Source organism: Pinus tabuliformis, chromosome 5_1 (assembly GCF_031772625.1).
Source record: "Pinus tabuliformis cultivar Carrire ecotype Pingquan chromosome 5_1, CPIR1, whole genome shotgun sequence".
In the NCBI taxonomy this organism is placed as follows: Eukaryota; Viridiplantae; Streptophyta; class Pinopsida; order Pinales; family Pinaceae; genus Pinus; species Pinus tabuliformis.
The window spans coordinates 934,378,317-934,396,873 of record NC_142305.1 but is presented as its reverse complement, the minus strand read 5'-3'; the positions used below and the strand labels follow the sequence as shown (position 1 = coordinate 934,396,873).

Here is an 18,557-nt window from a genome sequence, read left to right as displayed (position 1 = left end):
ACATTCTCCTTTATTTTTCATTTTCATCCTTCTACTAAAATTTTTAACATTACCATGAAATGACTCAGGATGTTTGAGAGTGGTTGCAGCCTCATTGGACTTCATATGGAGAAAATAGAATTTCATATCCGATTCAAAATTCAGCAGAGTTAACAATTTTCAGGAATTCAAGATCAATGGGATTGTGGCATTTCATTAGATTATATCAATTATGAAGGTATGCGATTAGCATTTAATCAAGAGCACCAAGCCCTATATGTACCTAGTGTTGGTGGTGTTAATTGTTGAACTCCTTTGTCACGCGGCACGCCCTTAGCAAAAAATTACCTTTCAATCAAGTCAAAATCATCGATCAAGCATGTTAAGCTTTTTCTACCATATTTTAATTCTTGAATTAGGTAGTTTGATCAAAATTGGGCAATGTTGACTAATATCCCTAGACAATCGAGGGAGAGGCAAAGGCTAGACAAGAGGAGAAGAATCTAGATTCTAGATGGTTGATGCTAAATGGTTGATGCTCGAATAATTAATCATTAATGTACAATGGATGTCTATCTTGATTTATGCAAAAATATGCATGTTTTCATGTCTTCTACAACTAATTTGGTATTTGGGATGTTTGTTTTGAGTATAAATGCAAATATATATATATATATATATATAGCAGACGCTTCCGTAGATGCTTCGCTTCCTAGATTTTTGGAAAATGACGCTTCTGCGTCCCCGCTTCCAAAAAACGTCCCCGCTTCGTCCCCGCTTCGTGCAACATTGATTGAAACATAATCAAAAGCTAAGATTAATTGGGAGTTGATCCTCGTCTTCTTCTAGAAGATTCACACCAGATTTAATTAATACCCTTTAATTAATCACATTTCCTAAGTTTAGACTTAGGAATACATTAAAAATGATTAATTATTTTAATTAAACTATCTCTAGGTGGAATTTTTTCAAACAATTTCTGGGTCTTGGAGAATGCATGTGTCTTAGCCTCTCTGCAAAATCTCGATGCTGGAGCACATCCGACGCTATAGAAATTAACAAATATATGCATGTGGTTCCTTGGTTATGTGCTAACATTACAATGGAGATTTTCCTAGATTGATAGTGGTTTGAGCTTTGCCTTGCCATTTCTTGTATAGCCATGATGTTGTGTGTTTCCCACTTGTTTTTTCTGATTGGTTCTCTGGTTCTCTATGACTATGGGTTGGAACAAATGCTCTAAAGCCCTGAAACAACTCGGGTTGAGTTATTAGATCCTGGAGCCTGCAGGTTGGGACAAATGCTTTGGAGCCTTGTGGGTTGAGTTACTAGTCTCTAGAGCAGTGGGTTGGGGCAAATTCTCTGGAGCTCTGATTTAGCTGTGGGTTGAGTTACTAGTTCCTGGAGCCCTGGACAACTTGGGTAGAGACCAATCTGGTCGATGTTAGTGATTTCTGGACCGTATAGGTGAGATCACTGTTGCTGAGGGTTGAGGTGGTTTGGCCTCTGGAAGCCCTGGTTGGTTTCGTCTTGGTTTATCTCATGAAATCCCACATTCATGCTTGGAATATGGCGCGGGGGTGATTGGCTGAAAGAGAGGAGATTTGGTTTAGCCCAATCTATGGTAGGGTGGTACGTGGAAGTTCCTAAATTGGTTGGTTTTTGCATAGGTTAATAACTGTTATTTTACTTTTGTGATCTCTACGAGAACTTGTACTAGTTATCATGTTGACATTATCACTGATTTGCCTTGGTTTCCATTCTATTTATATGGTGGTTATTTGCTAGTTATATGATGTATTATATCTATGGCTCTTGACATGTTTTAAGTTATTGAATGGTTGTTGTATTCATGGGCTAACAAGTGTTGTTGCAACTAGCTTGAGAGGGCGTTGACCCTTCTTCATGATTCTTTGGTGAGCTTATTGAATCAATGAACAAATATGTATTTATGACCTACAGGTACTATGTACATGAAGTTCTTGTATAAATGCGAAATTTGTTCCTACAACTTCCCAGGGTCGTAACTTTGCCATATGATCTCTTTTTGACAATCATAATACCTCGTTTTAAAGATCTCCACGAGGAGGCCGAAATAAAATGCGTGTAACATATTTTGGCACTTTTCCAATATCTTTGTTTTCCCTAAAAATGTCGTTTAGGCCTTCAAAACAACATCGGAAGTTTAGAACCGGAAAAACTACCAAAAATAGAAAGTTGTGTTAAATTTAAGGAAATGAAACTAAAAGGAAATAGTGTTGGGTCAAGTTAGGCTGATAACAATATGATCATGTGTCACTAGGTGTTTGTAGTCAGTATTGGACATGTGGACCCCATTTTCCATAAGTGCATCTAGAAGAATATGGTTTCTATGCAATCCTTGTGAAATTGGAGTAACAAAGATGCGGGACCACAAGGAAGCCCTAGTATGTCATATCCCTTCCTAAATTAATTTGGAACAAGACTAATTATTGCATTTTGGGGCAAATTTTGGAAATAGTGGGGCCTATTCGATTTTTATTAGGAGAAGTTATTTTGTTGTGGTTAAACTACAAATGGGCACCACCCACACTAGGGAAATACACACTCCCTTCTTCGGTTTGCATGAATGTGGTTAAGTTTTGCATGTAGGTGGTTAAGTGAGGGCCCACGATGAAGGTAAAATTGGAGGGAAAAGTGCTCCATGAAATCTATATAAGGGAGGTAGCTCTCGTCATTTCATTCATCTTATTGGAGTATATCGATTTCTCTTTGGTTGCTCAAGTTGCTTAGCTGAGTCATTCGCTGTTTAGCACGAGTTCTTTAGGCGAAGAGATCACCTTTTCTTCGGGGGACTTCAAGTGCCACCCTAGGAAGGTTTTCTTCTTTGCTTCGGGAGGAGGATCACATTGTGATTCCCAGCAGTAGCATTCCCTTCTAGGTTGTGCGTATTACTGGGGGACACAGTGGAGAGGAGGCCGAGTTCATTGGTGATGCTTAGCAGTGGAGATTTGACATGAGATTGCCGAAGAGGAGGCTAGGGAGGATTGTTAGCATCTAGGAGAGTTTGGGAGTTGATTGAGCTTCTGGTTTGGTAGTGTGACTTTCGCACTACCTGGGCTAGTGTAGAGGCCGTGTGTGGGAGCTCATTTGGTGGGTAGAGTATCAGTCCTTGGAACTGAGCTTTGCCATGGAGGTTAGAGGAGATATTTGGAGTGGTGTTTGCTTCCATTTCAGAGCTTGGGTTAGGACTTTGTGGTCATTCTTTTCAGGTCGTATTTCTGGAGCTGTTTGGAGGGCATGGGCCATAGAAGAGGTTGAGTTTGGGAGGTCAAAATCTGCCCAAACCATTTCTGGGTATTTCTGGGTTTTTGACAAGGATCCCAAATATAAAGCTTCATAATTTTCTGAGCACCAGAGGTGGGGCTTTCAACCGTATCTTTGCAACAGACAATGTAGAATTGCTAGGGATTGAATAGTGCCTTTGGGGGTCGATTTTGGGAAGTCCAAATTGGGCCAAACCATTTCTGGGTTTATGTAGGTTTTGGCCAAGGAGTTTGTGGCTGAAGTTTCATCATTTTCTGAGCACTGGAGGAGGAGTTTCTTGCAGTCCCTTTCTAGGCAGCAATGAAGTTTTTTAGGCAATGCAAAGCATTAGAGGAGAAATCATTTCTAGCATTTGAGATCATTGTATTATCACCTAGGTTCTGTCACTCTTATCATTGAGGCAAGACGAGGTGCATTCCTCCATACTATTGTACTTGCTCCATTGATTGATAAAATGGCTCAGCTAGTTCTTAATTCTAGAGTTTTTATGAGCATTTGCTGATTGTTTAAAATTTTTGTGTTGTAAATAGTTTTTGCTTTGCATATCACTATTTATTTAAGTTTGGAACATTACAATGGTATTAGAGCACGATCTTGGCCCAGTTGTGGGAAACTAGCTAGAAGATCATGGAAGCTTTTGGTATGAGTGCATAGTGACGGGTGAAACAAGAGACAAACCCATGGCTCAAGGGAAATCCTGTATGCAGGAATTATCGGGTAGAATTCATTGGGACGATGAGCGGTTGGCCCAGTTGAGGAGGGTGACAGACCAAACCCATCCTCACCCTTACAACAGAGACGTTAGAGGTGAGCAGGCCGTGGGGGTGCAGCCATCTACATCATGTGGGAAAAGTCGACCAGATTAGGGCATTAGATCTTTTGAAAAGGAGCAGGCAGGACAAAGACAGTTAGAGGGTGATATCAGAGGGCGCTTTTGCTGGTGTATAACCTGGCTTTAGATATTAGGAACCCGAGGAGGAGGTTGAGCATGATGCTGAGAGCCCACAGGATGGTGAGGAGAGCATCGATATACCCGGTGTGGCACAGAAGTCAACTTTATTAGAGACCTCTTTGATAGCCCCAGTTGACACCTTGGTGGAGAAGATAGACCCTACACACATAGAGCCATCTGTTGAGGTGGAGCCACCCATGGATGATCTAAAAATCACCCTTGAGTGACCTCAGTTAATTAATTAATGAATGAAGGTATTACAGACTCATGTGCTGGTGCGTCTCTATGTCATTTTAGGCAATGGATCGATCAGATTGAAAAATACACAGACACTAGAAAATATGGAAAACAACAGAGAAACACAGTAAGCAAAAATAAGAACACAACAATTAATAAGGAGTTCACCCTATCCTCCAGGGCTATGTCTCCGGTCCAACTTTTAGCGGTGGCCTTCTTTTATTGTGTCTTTAAAGCAGAGAATTACAATGAGGAGCTCAATTTGAGTCTCCTGAAACATAATTGCTTGGCAGGGTGGTTCTTGGATTCCCCAAGCCACTAGAGTGCACAGACTCCTCTCCTTACTAGCTCTTGACCTCTCTGGTCTTTAACGGGAGGAGCCCAGTGTGGTGCTCAGTTCCCCGACAGATCCTCTCAGGGATGACTTGATGCTGCCTTATGTTGCAGGTCAGCTCGGCTCTGTGTCTTTCTGCTCTTTGCTTCATTGTCTCTTCATTCTCTGTCTTTGTCTTCTGTCTCCCTCTCTCCATCTTCGTTGTCATGTTCTCTATGTGTTCATGGCTTAAAGCCACTCTGGCTCATGACTGCTCGTTTCCCCTTCCGTCCCCTGTCGGGTCGCCTGTTGCTGCTCGCTTGGAGTTCCCTGTCTCTGCGTCTTCATCAACGACTCACAGGGAGTGGCCACTTGTCCTCTCACGAGCTGCGCCAGCTCTTCCTCGTCGGTTCGGTATTCCGGTTACACTGTGGAACGAGTCATCCACCACCTCAGCGGTCAAATTGGACCTCAAATCTTTATACATTGCGGCTTAATCCCCTGTTAAATTTGGTTCCGCCATTGGGCGCGATCCCAGTTGTTAGATCTGGTGTCCCCAGATCCGACGCCATTCACTCATTTCGCGTAGTTGACTTGCTCGACCGTTAGCACGCGATGAGCGACGGTTTTCTCTCTCGTCCGCCTGCCACATGTTGGGCCCTGAGTGGAATCGCTTGCTTTTCTCCAAATCCGCTTACCGCCCAAGTGTGCCCCCGATAAATACCGCCGATTTTGGAGTGCGGGTCTCGCCTTTAGCCTTTAGCGCTTTCCCCACGGTTTTCTCGGCTCTCATGCGATCGAGCGCTCGGGGCCTCTCCTTCTCTAGGGGTTTTGCCCAGGGATGCGTGATTAGCATTATCAAGAACTACCTCCTTTTCCCGATCTGGGCTTCCCAGGTGCTAGTTTTGCCTCCTGCGCAGTGTCCATGGGCCTCGGTCAGCGCGCTTTGACTGAGGTCCTCGTCATTCTTCGCTGGCTGCCAACTGCCACTGTTAAGAGGTTTTCCTGATCGCTCTATGCTCTTGAACTCGAAGTTTCGTCCTAATTTGATACAGTCATGGTGCTTTGATTATTCTTCATGGATCCAATTCAGATCACTACCTTCCCACTGAAAAAGCTTTTGGACCACCAAAAGTTGCTTTTCAAGCATCGACTAAGTGAGGGTACAATTGTCTCACTTGTCCAATCTCTATCCACTTTGCACTGCTCGGCTTTGAACCTTTCAGTCCAAATCTGAGGTACTTAACATCTCCCATGTGCATCGTCCTCACCTTCCTGTCTAAAACTTTGTCTTCTTGCAATTCATTAAGATATTCAGGTAGCAGGTCATCAATAGAAGGCAATTGACTCTGCTCTCCAGGATCCTCAATTAGAGAGGGTTTAAACAATCTCAAGCAATTTGCATTTACGACTAAGTAGATGTGCATGTAAGCTAGTAGATCAAGGCAAAAAGCATTCTCACCAATCTTATCAAGTATTCTAAAAGGTCCATACCTGATAGGCTTTAGCTTCTTACCTTCACCTTGCATTCTGTCTTTGCTGATATACAACCAGAATTGGTCACCAACTTGGAAACCATGCTCCACCCGATGCTTGTCATGCCTGGCCTTGTATTTGGCTTGGCTCTTTTCCAGTTGTTCCTGTATTGCCTGGTGGATCTCTTGGATTTGTTCAATGAATCTAGTTGCCCTGTCCACATCACTATGTCCATCAACTGTGGTATCTTTACCAAAGACAAAATCCAAAGGAGACCTTGGTGTGAAACCAAAACAGGTCTCAAAAGGAGATCTCTGTGTAGAAGAATGTTTTGCTCTGTTGTAAACATGCTGCACATAACACAAATGTTCATCCCGAAGCTTAGGATGTTTACTGCAATATCCTCTGAGTAACTGGATGACTGTCCTGTTAACTACTTCTGTTTGACCATCAGTTTGTGAATGAAAAGCTGTGCTTTTCTTCAATTTGGTGTCTATCAGTTCCCACAAACTCGACCAAAAATTTCCCACAAATTGGGTGTTTCGATCAGATACAATGGAAGTGGGTAGTCCAAAATGAATCCATACATGTTCAAAGAACAATTTTGTAGTTTGTTCAACTGTAATTTGTTTATTTCAAGGTATCAAAATACACATTTTGCTGAACCTATCCACAACAACATATAGATAATCATGACCTTTCCTAGATTTATGCAGTTCTCCAACAAAATCCATGGAAACACTTTCCCAAGGGTGAGAAGGAACTGGTAATGGAGTGTACAAGCCTAGTTTTCTATTGTTGGGCTTGCTTTTAGCACACATAGTACATCCTCTTACATATCTAGAAACTGTCTCATTCATTTTTGGCCAATAACAAAATCTTTGTAGCTATGCAACCGTTTTACTTACCCCAAAGTGACATGATATCAGAGAAGTGTGTGCTTCTCTAATTATCTTTACTCTCTTAGTTTGTGGAATGCAGAGTTTCCCACAATGGTATAAGAGTCGTTCCTTTATAAGATAATCCAATTCTTCTACTCATTTGCCTTGACTCAGAGTTGCATATACATCTTTAAAGTCTATATCTTGAGCATATTGTTCAATGTAACTCTCATGTAACACAGAATTATGCTTAAGTATAGTAGATGCATTTATAATGGGTCTAGATAACATGTCTGCAACTTTATTATGTATGCCCTTTTTATATCTGATGACTAAATGAAACTGTTGTAGAAAACCCATTTATCTGTAGTGCCTTGATTGCTGCAACTTAATTTGAGAGTGTAGATATTGAAGTGGTTGATGATCAGTATGTATTACTGTCTCTTTGCCCATTAAGTAATGTTTCCACCTTTTCACACTTTGAACTAATGCATACAATTCTTTATCATATGTAAGATAGTTAACTACTGCAGGATTAAAAGTCTCAGAATGATAACATATGGGTTTACCGTGCTGTGTGAACACTGCTCCAATGGCATAGTCATTGGCATATGTTTGGATCTCAAATGGTCTTTGCGGATCAGGCAGTGCTAGTACAGGTGCTGTACTAATCTTTTCTTTCAAGGTGTTGAAGGCTTTCCGATGTTTGCCTCCCCACTGAAACACCTTGTTCAATCCTGTTAAAGCATGTAAGGGAGCTGCAATTGAGGAAAAGTTAGAAATGAACTTCCTCCAATACTGTGCTGCCCCTAAGAAGCTTCTCACTTCTGTAGCAGACTTGGGTTTAGGCCAGTTTACAATGACTGCCACTTTAGAGGGATCCATTTTCAATTCACCACCCCCTACTATATGACCCAAATAATTTAGAGATGTTTTGCCAAATTCACATTTTGAGAGTTTAACATGAAGTTTTTCTCCTTTCAAAACATCTAATGTCTACTTAACATGCTTGAAGTGTTCTTCCCACGTTTTGCTAAAAATCAGAATGTCATCCAGATACACAATAACAAAATCATCAAGAAAAGGTCTGAGTACATCATTCATTAGTCTCATGAAAGTAGCAGGAGCATTAGTTAAGCCAAAAGGCATAACCAACCACTCATACAATCCCTGCTTTGTTTTGAAAGCAGTCTTCCATGCATCTTGTTCTGCAACCCTGACCTGATGGTATCCACTGTGCAAGTCTAACTTGGTGAAATAAACAGCTTCTTTTTATTGATCTAAAAGATCTTCTATGTGAGGAAGGGGATAACGATTTTTGATTGTTATCTTATTCATTGCTCGGTAGTCAATGCACATTCTCCACGAGCCATCTTTCTTTCTCACCAAAATGATTGGTGACCCACATGGTGATGTGCTAGGCCTGATGAACCCTTTCTTGAGCAACTCTTACATCTGCTTCTTGATTTCAGCATTCTCTAAAGCAGACAACCTGTACATTCCAATGTTAGGCAATGGAGTATTTTGCTGGAAAATAATATCATGTACTATTTCCTTTTTGGGTGCAGACCTTTAGGTTCTTGAAACAAGATATCATACTCTGAAAGAACCTTTTCTAAATCAGCTTGCTATTTAGCATTACAACCCTCAAACACATTGGTTTTTTTCAGGTTTCTTTTCCTTTACAACCATTAGTGAGAATTGTTTGTATGAATTTATCATTCTTTTCATCTGCCCCGAGTTTATGAGAGTATAATTATTATTGAGCTTATGAGTTCTTACAAAGTATTCGATTCTATCTTTGACAAGTAGATACTTGTTCTCAGCTCTATAGAAAATAGCTTTTCTATCATACAAGTAAGGACTTCCTAAAACAATTCCACATATATCCAAAGGAATTAGTTAAGCCAAAAGGCATAACTAGCCACTCATACAATCCCTGCTTTGTTTTGAAAGCAGTTTTCCATGCATCTTGTTCTGCAACCCTGACCTGATGGTATCCACTGTGCAAGTCTAACTTGGTGAAATAAACAGCTTCTTTCAATTGATCTAAGAGATCATCTATGCGAGGAAGGGGATAATGATTTTTGATTGTTATCTTATTCAGTGCTCGGTAGTCAATGCACATTCTCCACGAGCCATCTTTTTTTCTCACCAAAATGATTGGTGACTCACATGGTGATGTGCTAGGCCTGATGAATCCTTTCTCGAGCAACTCTTGCATTTGCATCTTGATTTCAGCATTCTCTAAAGCAAACAACCTGTACATTCCAATTTTAGGAAATGGAGCATCTTGCTGGAAAATAGTATCATGTACTATTTCCTTTTTGGGTGGCAGACCTTTAGGTTCTTGAAACAAGATATCATACTCTGAAACAATCTTTTCTAAATCAGCGTGCTGTTTAGCATTACAGCGCTCAAACACATTGGTTTTTTTCAGGGTTTTTTTTTCCTTTACAACCATCAGTAAGAATTGTTTGCATGAATTTATCATTCTTTTCATCTGCCCTGAGTTTATGAGAGTACAATTATTTTTGAGCTTATGAGCTCTTACAAAGTATTCGATTCCATCTTTGACAAGTAGATATTTGTTCTTAGCTCTATAGAAAATAGCTTTTCTATCATACAAGTAAGGACTTCCTAAAACAATTCCACATATATCCAAAGGAATTAGTTAAGCCAAAAGACATAACCAGCCACTCATACAATCCCTGCTTTGTTTTGAAAGCAGTCTTCCAAGCATCTTGTTCTGCAACCTTGCCCTGATGGTATCCACTGTGCAAGTGTAACTTGGTGAAATAAACAACTTCTTTCAATTGATCTAAAAGATCATCTATGCGAGGAAGGGGATAACGATTTTTGATTGTTATCTTATTCAGTGCTCGATAGTCAATGCACATTCTCCACGAGCCATCTTTTTTTCTCACCAAAACGATTGGTGACCCACATGGTGATGTGCTAGGCCTGATGAACCCTTTCTCGAGCAACTCCTGCACCTGCTTCTTGATTTCAGCATTCTCTAAAGCAGACAACCTGTACATTCCAATGTTAGGCAATGGAGCATCTTGTTGCAAAATAATATCATGTACTATTTCCTTTTTGGGTGGAAGACCTTTAGGTTCTTGAAACAAGATATCATACTCTGAAACAACCTTTTCTAAATCAGCTTGCTGTTTAGCATTACAACCCTCAAACACATTGGTTTTTTTCAGGTTCCTTTTCCTTTACAACCATCAGTAATAATTGTTTGCATGAATTTATCATTCTTTTCATCTGCCCTGAGTTTATGAGAGTATAATTATTCTTGAGCTTATGAGCTCTTACAAAGTATTCGATTCCATCTTTGACAAGTAGATACTTGTTCTCAGCTCTATAGAAAATAGCTTTTCTATCATACAAGTAAGGACTTCCTAAAACATTTCCACATATATCCAAAGGAATTATGTCTAACTCAACCTCATCTACAAACGCTGACCCAAATGAAAACTCGAGTTTGCACTGTCTAGTCACTTGTAGTTGTGCTTTATCATTCAACCATCCTGATGGGTATGGTTTCTTGTGAGGTGTAGTTGCTAATCCCAATTTCTTTACAATTGCTTTAGAAATTAGATTTACTTGTGAGCCACTATCAAACAAAGTATCAATCTTTTGATGTTTGGAAATAACTCGAATATGGAAAAGCTCATGTCTTTTTCTCTCATTTTCTTCATCAATAATAGATTGTGCAGAATTACTAGTAGGTGCTTCAGAATTCTTACCTTTGATAGCTATGGCTGCAATAGTATGTTTCGTCTCTTGAGTCTGACTCCAAATACTTCTGAATAGTTGCAGCAATCTTCCTCTTCTTGCCGTCGAACTTCTTAGGTCTCAGCTCTGGATGCAGAATCCAACAATGCTCATCATCAGGCCCATCCTTTTACAGTGAGTGCATGAAGCTTTGCTCTTCTGTGCACTGTTAGCCTTCCTTGCTTTCCACTTCTGCGTTCTTTTCTCCTTGCTCTTGCTTGCAGTGGGTTGGGATGGTTCCCCAACTTCTGGATTTCCATTTTTTCCTCTAGCTTCTAGATGAGTTAGCTTGTACTGATACCTCATTTATACTAGTGGGATTAAACATGAGGATGGTATGCCTCATGTAGCTGTGTAGACCACTAATATACTTCAAAAGAGTTTCTGGTGAGTCTAATGAGATTCCTAGAATCAATTCTCTCTTTCTGAATTCTTGAGTGTACCCTTGCACACTTTGCCCTTTCAACTGCTGAAGAGTTTGGCAACTCATCATGGCTTGTTGCATGTAGGCCAATGGATAGAACTGCTTTTTGATTGCAGAAACAAATTCACTCCAGACAGAGATAGTCTTACCATGTCTCTTTAGGTCAGCTTGGGTCTTGCCTTCCCACCAAACCAAGGCAGTGCCTCCTAGGCGTAGGCTTGCCAGCTGAATCTTGCTCTTGTCTGAGTCGATGTTTTGTACTCTGCAATAAACATCAATTTATCTAATCCAATTGTCCAACTTTTTTGCATTTAACTCTCCATCATATATAGGCAAATCAAATTTAACATCTAGTTTGATCAAAGATGCTTTCTTGTTATGCAAAGGGCTATTAGGAGGTGTGAGAAAGCTTTCCTCTTTCCCTTTTCCTTTTGAGTGGTCATGGAAGTGAGACTCATCTTCTCCTTTGTCTTGCTTGAAGCCTGACGAATCTTCCTCCTTATGTTTTCTAAAGTCCCTATACATTTCTTCTACCATGGGCTTTATGGCTAGGAAACTATCTATGAATTGAGGGTCTTCTGAGGATAGACTCTCCAAATTTCGGGATTAGTTTCAACCAAATCTCCTTCTCCTAATTTGAGCTTTGATATAGTTAGCATTCAACAGCTAAACCAACACAAGCTTGTCTAACCTTTACAGCCTAAAGCTCTGATACCACTTGATCTGAAAATCACCCTTGAGTGACCTTAGTTAATTAATTGTCGAATGAAGGTATTACAGACTCATGTGCTGGTGTGTGTCTATACCATTTTAGGCAATGGATTGATCAGATTGCAAAATACACAGACACTAGAAAATATGGAAAACAACAGAGAAACATAGTAAGCAAAAATAAGAACACAACAATTAATAAGGAGTTCACCCTATCCTCCAGGGCTACGTCTCCAGTCCAGCTTTCAGTGGTGGCCTTCTTTTATTGTGTCTTTAAAGCAGAGAATTACAATGAGGAGCTTAATCTGAGTCTCCTGAAACAGAATTGCTTGGCAGGGTGGTTCTTGGATTCCCCAAGCCACTAGAGTGCACAGACTCCTTTCTTTACCAGCTCTTGACCTCTCTAGTCTTCAATGGGAGGAGCCTAGTGTGGTGCTCAGTTTCCCGATAGATCCTCTCAGGGATGGCTCGACGTTGCCTTATGCTGCAGGTCAGCTCGGCTCTCTGTCTTTCTGCTCTTTGCTTCAATATCTCTTCGTTCTCTGTCTTCTTCTTCTGTCTCTCTCTCTCTGTCTCCGTTGTCCTGTTCTCTGTGTGTTCATGGCTTAAAGCCACTCTGGCTCATGACTGCTCCTTTCCCCTTTCGTCCCCCGTCGGGTCGCCTGCTGCTGCTCGCTTGGAGTTCCTGTCTCTGCGTCTTCATCAACGACTCACAGGGAGTGGCCACTTGTCCTCTCGTGAACTATGCCAACTCTTCCTCGTCGGTTCGGTATTCCAGTTACACTGTGGAATGAGTCATCCACCACCTCAGTGGTCAAATCGGATCTGAAATCCTTATACATCGCGGCTTAATCCCCTGTTAAATCCGGTTCCCCCATCGGGCACGATCTCAGCGGTTAGATCTGGAGCCCCCAGATCTGACGCCATTCGCTCATTTCGCGTGGTTGACTTGCTCGACCGTTAGCGCGCGATGAGCGGCGGTTCACTCTCTCCTCCACCTGCCATGCGTCGAGCGCTGAGTGGAATTGCTCATTTTTCTCCAAATCTGCTTACCGCCCAAGGGTGCCCGCGATAAATATCGCCGGTTTTGGAGTGCGGGTCCCGCCTTTAGCCTTTAGCGCTTTCCCCATGGTTTTTCCGGCTCTCATGTGACCGAGCGCTTAGGGCCTCTCCTTCTCGAGGGGTTTTGCCTAGCGATGCGTGATTAGCGCTATCAAAAACTGCCTCCTTTTCCCGATCCGGGCTTCCCAAGTGCTAGTTTCGCCTCTTGCGCGCTCTCCATGGGCCTCGGTCAACGCGCTTTGACCGAGGTCCTCGTCATTCCTCACTGGCTGCCAACTGCCACTATTCAGAGGTTTTCCTAATCGCTCTATGCTCTTGAACTCGAAGTTTCATCCTGATTTGATATAGTCATGGTGCTTTGATTATTCTTCGTGGATCCAATTCGGATCAATGGATGAGAGGCCAACAGTTGCTGAGGTACCTGGATCTGTGATCGAGTTTATAGGTGATCGATGCCCATGACAGTTCCACCAGTTTCAGGCCGACCTTATAGCATGAAAAAGGAATCTTGCATTAGTGCGTGAGGCTATTCTGCAGCAGAACGAGGAGATGGAGGGCATGAGAGCGATTTGTGTCGAGTCCACGACCAAATTGACTCACGTTGGGGAGCGGTTGGATTCCCCACTAGTGCAACTAGAGTGCATGTCAGGGCGTGAGAGCAGCCTTCTTCAGGCATACGCAGACATGGTTGGCAACATTGTTAGGTTTTACCTTGGCCCATTGGAGAGAGAGATAGAGCTATCTGGTCATATTTCATGTGTTGACCAGGATAGTGAGATGAGAGGACTTGGGTTGCATAAGGTGCAACACCCGCATGTTAGGGTTGTTCTATGTGCAGGAGTTTGTGTATTCGATCCCTCTCTTGGGGTTGGATGGCGAGAGATTTTGAGTTGGTACCCTGTGGAGTGGGCTATGGAGATGGTGGTGGACTTGGGTGTAGCTCAACAGGAGCTTTCAGGCACTGGGGATACCGACAACGCAAATAGGCATTGGGTTCCCAGTGGGACTACCTATCATTTCCCAGGTATGCCAGTTGACTACAACTTGGATGGTACAGCTAACCTAGCAGTTGAGCGTGCACATTCGCTAGGGGAGTCTCAGTCAGCACCAGTGGCCGACCAATTTATGGACAAACTCTTTTGGTTTTCTTGGTACGACATTTGTACATGGGATCACTGGGTGATTAGTATACTCTGGCAGGAGTTTGTAAGAGGAGGTGGAATTGGCAGGCCACCAAACAGTGCCTTGTATGGAGTTGGGGATTCTTCACTTTTGTGTGGGGCATAAAAGACGTAGAAGAACGGAGCAGTGGTGGCATCCCTACTGACACAAGGCAGAGTCACTTTTCAGATTCCTCAGGGAGGATTTGGAGGGAAGATCCATTCATCATCAGGGATAGTGATGCAATGGTGGAGGTGATAATACTGATCGGGTGTGGCCTGACACGTAGAGACATTGCTCTAGGCCATCACATCCAGGGATGTGTGGGAGCATCTAGAGTTGAGCAGTGGTCTATAGGTGGGCATGGAGATGCATGGTGGTGTGCTGTAGTGTGTTGGACTACGTTGTGGAGTGGCAGTGCCTCACATCGCATTGAGTACATGCGGGGAGTGACAGGTGCAGTGACACAGGCAGGAAGCAAGATGGTACAGGATGGCATAGCTGTAGTCGAGGGTATCCAGCAGTGTACAGGGGTAGGTCATGGTGTACAGTGGCATGTCCAGGAGTACTGGGATGATTGGTGGTATGCAAAGGCGTATGGTGCTGCACAACGAGGTCTTGGAGTGTTGCCTCCAGGGACACCCATGGACGGAGATACCAGGCATACCTTTGGGTGTAGTTCACCCAGGATTGAGGGGGACACAGATGAGCGATACTTGATGGTATCCGTGGGGACTCACATGCCTGACCCTCTTCTACATCACTTACAAGAATGGGCGATTTGGTTGTTGTCCTTTGACACTTTGGGCACGAACAGCAGGGGATGGGGAGCTCACCCAAGATATTTGGATGACACTTGGTGCGATAGAGGGGAGACTTCTCAACGGGGGCATCGAGTCGGTGCACGAGTTGACAGCCACAGGTCGAGGGATGAGGTGATCACTGATAGGGATGGCATATCATTCATCACTGATCCTATGCCTGGGGAGCTGGTCATAGGGGAGACATGTGTCACTCTTTCCACAGGGCATGTCTGGACCATGCATGAGCAGAGGATACTGTGTACAACTAAGACAATTGTCCAGTATGTATTTGGATTCCTGACATTGTATCGACACATTCTCCAGGGGGCAGGTAGCTGAACTAGTGGCGATGGTTGGCAGGAGCAGGATGGATCTGCATTCACTGAGTCGATTGCGCGTATCATATGCCCATCTATTGGTTGCATTCAGGTGGTATCTATTTGGGACACGTGGTTTATAGTGGTTGTCAGTACTACACAGTGGTAGGAACATGACAATTTAGCATGCCTCAAATTAGTTCATGATGTATGGAGCGTATATATGGGTGGCATGCAAGGACTAGAGATGAGGGCCAGAGGGATTCCATTGGTTGGCAGGGCTATGTTGCAACAGGACTTGTGATGAGCGGAGTCGTGGTAGAGAGTGATATAGTTCGCTCTTGAGATGACACATGGGGGTTCACAAAGGGTTTTATCGTATGGGGAGGCAAACATTCTCTGTTGCTGCACAAGTTCGGAGTTAGATTTGGAGGGGTAGGCCTTGGCGCCATGGCGATTCCCAGGCAGGATGTGTCTTGCCTCTTTCAGTATTAAACCATCGAGTTCCAAGAGAGGAGGATACTGTCTGCACACGATGGGGAGTATGACATAGTCAAAGTAGTGCAACGTCAACATGGTGGCACCACTCTGGGACTAGCAGGGAACGAGGGCATCACATCTCTTCACAACTCAATAACCTTTTGGGATGCGTCGACTACTGCAGCGGGAGATCATACCGATCTTCCATTGGGCTTTAGCGAGTAACTGATGGAGCAGGGGACTTCTGGTACTTGCACAAGGCATGATAGGGAGTGGAGCAAGGGGAGCTTCATGTTGGACAAGATGGCTTGGGATCCTGGTATTGAAGGATTCTTTCATATCAAGACAGTGTTGAGGTCCTGGACGATTTAGTGGCACATCTGCGACCCTGGCACATGTTGTAGTGACAACGGGGAGCGGTAGTTAGAGAGGATGCTCGTTCAAGCATTGCTTGAGGACAAGCGATTTTTGGTGCATTGGAGGAGCTTCCCGGATGAGGATGCTACTTGGGAGGGCAAGCACATGCTTGAGCATCCAACACTGAAGTTGTTTGGGGACAAGCAACATTTGGGAGGGGAGGACTGTCATGTCCCTTCCTAAATTAATATGGAACAAGACTAATTATTGCACTTTGGGGCCAATTTTGGAGATAGTGAGGCCTATTCGACCTTTATTAGGAGATTAGACTTAGGAGAAGTTATTTTGTTGTGGTTAAATTACACATAGAGGCCACCCACACTAGGGAAATACACACTGCCTAGTTTGGTTTGGATGGAGGTGGTTAACTTTTGCATGTGGGTGGTTAAGTGAGGGCCCACGATGGAGGTAAAATTGGCGAGAAAACTGCTCCACGAAATCTATATAAGGAAGGTAGCCATCCTCATTTCATTCATCTTATTGGAGTATATCGATTTCACTTTGGTTGCTCAAGCTGCTTAGTCGAGTCACTGGTTGTTTAGCACGAGTTCTTTAGGCGAAGATCTCACCCTTTCTTCGGGGGACTTCAAGTGCCACCCTAGGAAGGTTTTCTTCATTTCTTCAGGAGGAGGATCACATTGTGATTCCTAGTAGTAGCATTCCCTTCCAGGGTGTGCGTATTGCTGTGGGACGTAGTGGAGAGGAGGCCGAGTTCATTGGTGGTGCTTAGTAGTGGAGATTTGACGTGATATTTCTGGAGAGGAGGCTAGGGAGGATTGTTAGCATCTAGGAGAGTTTGGGAGCTAATTGAGCTTCTGGCTTGGCAGTGTGACTTTCGCACTACCTGGGCTAGCGTAGAGGCAGTGTGTGGGAGCTCATTTGGTGGGTAGAGTATCAGTCCTTGAGGCTGAGCTTTGCCATGGAGGTTAGAGGAGATATTTGGAGTGGTGTTTGCTTCCATTTCAGAGCTTGGAGGAGGACTTTGTGGTCATTCCTTGCAGGTCGTATTTCTGGAGTTGTTTGGAGGGTGTGGGCCATAGAAGAGGTCAAATTTGGGAGGTCAAAATTTAGCCAAACCATTTCTGGGTTTTTTTGGGTTTTTGACAAGGATCCCAAATATAAAGTTTCATAATTTTCTGAGCATCGGAGGTGGAGTTTTCAGCCGTATCTTTGCAGCAGACATTATAGAATTGCTGGGGATTGAATAGTGCCTTTGGGGGTCGATTTTGGGATGCCCAAATTGGGCCAAACCATTTCTGCATTTTTGTGGGTTTTGGCTAAGGAGTTTGTGGTTGAGGTTTCATAATTTTCTGAGCACCAAAGGAGGAGTTTCTTGCAGTCCCTTTCCAGGCAGCAGTGAAGTTTTCTAGGCAGCGGAGAGCATTAGAGGGGAAGTCATTTCCAACATTTGATATCATTGTATTATCACCTGAGTTCTGTCACGCTTGCCATTGAGGCGAGCGCAGGTGCATTCCTCCATACTATTGTACTTGCTCCATTGATTAATAAAATGGCTCAGCTGGTTCTTAATTCCAGAGTTTTTATGAGCATTTGCTGAGTGTTTAAAATTTTTGTGCTGTAAATCGTTTTTGCTTTGCATATCACTATTTATTTAAGTTTGGAAAATTACATAGTCGACCCAAACGAGATCAAGGGTTTGGGATGGAACTTCAAACAAATGGACCTAACCAAGTAAGGGAGGAGAAAAGGATCAAAGAGATAGGATTTGATTAGGATTTCTAATGCAACGACCCTTAATGAAGCCACTAACTGAAGGAACCCTAGGGAGAAACATTTGTAAAATTAGGGCTTGGGATAACTTGAGATTCCACCATCAGAATTGGTTGAAAATTGGAGGACCCATGAACGACACAACAATGCAGTTCTTGGCAATGTTTCATAAATTTTGGGTGGCTATAATGGATTTTGTGTGATGCCCTAGGAGGCCTACCAGGGTCAGGGCTTAGAAAGAGAAAAAGAGGTGAGAAAGATGTTCGTTTTGATGACCACCTAGGAGTAGACCAGTGCCTAGCCTATTTGGGAGAATGGAGTCAATATGATTCAATATTTGGAGATGCTTATACCCAATCAAAGAGTTTCCCAGCAACTTTCCGTGGCCATAGAGGCAACAACTAGGCTATTTGGAAAATTTATACTTATTTGATGCCGCAATTAATGACTTATCAAGGAAATTATGAATAATCATATACATTCATTCACTATACTTGGCATAAACATATGAAAAGGCCCTC

General features: G+C 43.0%; 1 protein-coding gene across 4 annotated transcripts in view; it reads left to right on the top strand.

Moving 5' to 3' along the window:
* The window catches only part of LOC149167846 (exocyst complex component SEC6-like), a 504,852-nt gene that overhangs the window by 319,245 nt on the left and 167,050 nt on the right, over positions 1–18,557 (top strand). The gene's annotated exons all lie outside the window — the stretch shown is intronic.